Source organism: Erinaceus europaeus, chromosome X (genome assembly GCF_950295315.1).
Source record: "Erinaceus europaeus chromosome X, mEriEur2.1, whole genome shotgun sequence".
NCBI classification, from domain to species: domain Eukaryota; kingdom Metazoa; phylum Chordata; class Mammalia; order Eulipotyphla; family Erinaceidae; genus Erinaceus; species Erinaceus europaeus.
In genome coordinates, this window is record NC_080185.1 from 79,838,292 (window position 1) to 79,842,853 (window position 4,562).

At 42.5% G+C, this 4,562-nt stretch overlaps 1 pseudogene; it reads left to right on the forward strand.

Annotated features, from left to right (window-relative positions):
* The first annotated feature begins 2,159 nt into the window (after nt 1–2,159).
* LOC103123883 (transcription initiation factor TFIID subunit 10-like) lies at nt 2,160–2,587 on the forward strand (annotated as a pseudogene).
* The last annotated feature ends 1,975 nt before the right edge of the window (nt 2,588–4,562 follow it).

The following is a 4,562-nucleotide window of genomic DNA, read 5'->3' on the forward strand; positions in this document are numbered from 1 at the left end:
GTGGTGTTGCCTGGGAGTTGGGCGGTAGCGCAACAGGTTAAGCACACGCAACGCAAGGACCAGCATAAGGATCCCAGTTCGAGCCCCTGGCTCCCCACCTGCAGGGGAGTCACTTCACAGGCAGTGAAGCAGGTCCGCAGGTGTCTATCTTTCTCTCCCCCTCCCTATCTTCTCCTCCTCTCTCCATTTCTCTCTGTCCTATCCAACAACGATGGCATCAACAACAATAATAACTACAACAGCAATAAAAAAAAAGGGCAACAAAAAGGAAATAAATAAATATTTAAAAAAAAGAAAGTTGTCACCTGAGGATTGGAGCTGGAGTCTCTGGAAACATTTTGAAGTGAAACATGTCAAGGTAGGACTGGTTGGATTGATTTAGTTGAGATCAGCAGATGTATGCAATTTGAAACGGTATGGATGAAGAGAAGCATTGTTACCATTGTTACCGGTCATATCCTCAGGAACAACACAATAGACCCCTTTGTGGGGCCCCACAGGACCTTGTACTCAATGTGGACCAACAACAGTAGAGAATTTTCCATCCTCCAAAGGAAGGCTGGACAACATACTCTATATTCCACCTGAGGAAGATGGGTCCTAAAATTGGGGAAGTTTGGAACGTTCCTACTCAATACCACAGAATGTGAGCTCAGATCTACAGGGATGTAGAGGTCACATAGGCTTCTAAGCTGAATATGGGTCCCAGATCACATCAAATCAATGGGGTTTAGTCAACAATATTTATACACCTTTCCCATATTTGGGAACTACTCTCTTCCCTGACCCAGCTTTCTAGCCCTTTTGCCAGCCATGACATCATCTCCCCAGACAATAACTTGGATCTACCTGCATATCAGATGTCAGGCTCAGGGAAAAATATAGTATAGTCATTGGCCCTCTGAATATAACTAAAACAGGACTACTAACTATCTACAAAATGGAGACCCCCCCAACTCTTCATATGTACTATTCCAGCCTTTAGGTTCATGATTAGTCAAAAATTTGTTTGTCTCTATATGGTAACTCTTTTTTCACCACCTACAAATAGGCTCTATAGAGGAAGTGGGAGGGTCCTGCTGTCTTAGGGTTTAAGAAGGCAATAGATAGTTATTGCTGTAATCAAATTATTTGGCAATGTGGTTAACTTTGAAAATGCTTTTGTTAGGATTTGCTGTATCATACACAACATCACCATAATTTATGCCCTTTGACATTATTTGTATATAGCTGTGTTTTATAAAGTAATGCCACTGGTTGCTTCTGTTCTCCCTGGTCTAAAGGTTTCCTATTCTTTATCCTTCTGGGAGTATGGACCCAGAATCATTATGGGGTATAGAAGGTGGGAGGTCTGGTTTCTGTAATTACTTCCCTGCTGAACATGGGCGTTGACAGGTCGAATGTATGAAACTATTTCTGCTGGGATCAACTCATATGCAAGCATTTTGTCCTTTGGGTGCTTATAACATTATTTATAGTAGCCAAGATAAAGAAATAATATAAGTGCCTGCCATTAGATGATGAGTTGGTAAAGAAGATGTGGTATACATAAACACACATAGAATACATCTCAGCCATAAAAAGGGATGAAATCAGGGGCCCGGCAGTGAAGGACCTGGATTCAAACCCCCTCCCCCACCAGCAGGGGAAAGTTTCACAAGTGGTGAAACTAGTACTGCAGATGTCTCCTTGTCTCTTTCCCTAACTACTCCCCTCTCAATTTAACTCTGTCCTGTCAAATAAATGAGGGGGGTCTAAATGGCTGCCAGGAGCGATGGATTTGTAGTGAAGGCACTGAGTCCCAGCAATAACCCTGGTGGCAATAAAAACAAACAAACAAACAAAAAAAAACGGCGGGATGAAATCATACCATTCATAACAATAAGGATGGACCTTGCAAGACAAATACTGTATAATTTCACTCTTAATGTGAAATATTAGAAATGACAAATAAGGTTTGCTGCAGCTCCTCCCACACCGTCTGCAGCTCTGGCAGCAGACCCTGAGGTGGCACACTGCCTGCCAGCACAGCTATAGAGAGCAAGACCAGCCTCATGGAGACAAAGGTGGGGGGATGGGACTGGAGCCAATGCAGGGTGAGGGGCCAGTGGTGGTGCGGGCCTGCCTGGGAGCCAGAGGAGCTGTGCAAGGTGGCTCCTATGTCTGCAGGCTGCAGCACCCCCTCCCAGGATGCCATGTGTAGCCAGGTCTACGTCCTGTCCTGCCGAGCATGCTTAAAGGAGACATGAAGCCAGTGATGTCCAGCACGCCGCTGACGGACTTCTTGGTGCTGCTGAAGGACTACATACCTATGATCCCAGATGCAGTGACTAGCTACTAGTACTGGAATGGCACTGGCTTTAAGGCTTCCGACCTACTCATAATTCGGTTCATCTCCCTAGTTGCCCAGAAATGCATCTTAGATATTGCCAGTGATGCCCTCCAGCACTGTAAAATGAAGGGCACAGCCTCTGGCAGCTCCAGAAGCGAAAGTAAGGATTGCCAGTACACTCTAGCCATGGAGGACTTGACCCCTGCCCTCAGCAAGTATAGGGTCAATGTGAAGAAGATGCACAACTTCATCTGAGATACACAATTGAAATGTACTTGTCTGTCCCCTTGTCTCAACACCAACCTGTTTTCGTAATAAACTTTATTGTGATGGGCAAAAATAAAATAAAATGGACCACAACTGAACAAAACAAAATTGAACTCAGATACAGAGAATAGATTGGTGGAAAGGTTTCTGTTTGGTGAAATGGGCAAAATGAGGTATGGTGATAGATGGTAACTAAACTTTTGGTGATGATCACTTCCCTCATTCACTTTAGCTATTCAACTAAATATACAAGAAATAATAAAACCCACTCATCTATCTTTTAATCTCTTCTGACAGGCATCAACAGCATTGGCACCTCTTGCCAGTCTTAGAAGAAACGCTGTATATAATTGGGAAAGGGATATTATGATAAAATGTATATATGAAACAAAGGGCAATTGTTGCCCCAAAGACAATCTCCATTATAATTATCAAACATAATTGCCAAAAATTTCAGGTTGATTTAGACCCCACTAACAATCTAGATCTAGACCTCTCCAGTTCAAGGCTAGACTCCATTAATCTAGTGCTAGCTTGGACATAACAAATGACATTGAAAACCTTAACAACTAGGAGATAGTTTAAGTCAAAGAAGGTGACTACCCACTTAATGATAACCTTTTTGACCAATACCACGCCACTTCATCACCTGGGGTCCTAGTTAAGGGATCCTTGTAATCCCACATAGATACTATGGGCCTGAACTTCTAATAGATCTCTACCATCAAGAATATCCTCATTAGCCTTTTTTTTTTTTTTTTGCGGGCCTCTCCAGGATCTTACCCTCACTATAAACAAGCAGTGGTAAGGTCTGGTCCACTCTCCAAAAGGAGGTTGGATCATCCTTGAGAAGAACTGGTCCTATAATGAGTACAACCTGGAATATTTCCAGCTGTGACCATGGACTGTGAAATAAGACTTTACAGGGGTTTGGAGGTCATATGCTAAATATGCATATACATGGTGCCCAGTTTTGGGGCCACTTTCTCCCATAACCCAGTTCTGCTGTCCACTCTGACATCATCCATCCAAAAAATGTTTCTAGGGTTCCCAGAAGATGGCAGACTGAGAAGCTTCTAGTGGCTTGAGCTCTGAACACATCTTCTGGAAACGGTAGGATTTTCTGCCTTTAGTACGCCAGTCAATAAGGGGTCCTAGCGGTGACTATAACCTAGAGGTGACTATAACTTAATTCGGGTTAAAAAATAGAGTAGAAAAAAAAGGGAAAAAATTTTTTCTTTTAAATTATTAATCCCAAAGTGCACCTCCTGCCACTTCCCCCCCCATAACCAGTCCCTGGGGACCAGCTCCTAGCAGGCTCCCCTGCTGAGCTTCTTTCTTTACCAAGATTCCTGTCCCATCAGGGAGTATCATTCATTCTAAGTCTATTCCCTTCTGAAACCTCTGGCCTTTTTTCTTTCTAAGTAGCCAACCCCCCAACCCCACCCCACATAGCTAATTAAATAATTAAAATATATAAATAAAAAACTCTTCCCTTTCACGGCTCTTTTAATACTGTTCTTTTTCTTATCTTTTTCTTTTTTCTCTCTCTTTTTTTTCTTCTCATTCTTGTCATCCTTTCTTCCTTAATCCTACAGCTTCCAAAGCCAAAAGCCCCATCCAACACACCACCAAACAGTGTGCTTTCACTGAATTCACTGATACACGTTTGGGAATTATTTGGGGGAAGAATTCTGACTCAGAGTGGACTCTCACTGCGAGTATCTCTGCTCAACTTCCCTTCCTCCTTTAGCTACCCCTAGAATATACAGTGGAGAGTAGATTTGCATAACTGTCTATTTCAGCTATCCTTGTCTAGTCCTGAGGGTTTTTAAAAAATTTTTTTTCTCTTTATTAACAATCAGCTGCCTGTGATCACGAGGTTTCAGGTAATCTGGGACAGGGTTTTGTTTTTACCCTGCTCTATTTTATTATTAATATTATATAAAGGCATATATCTTCC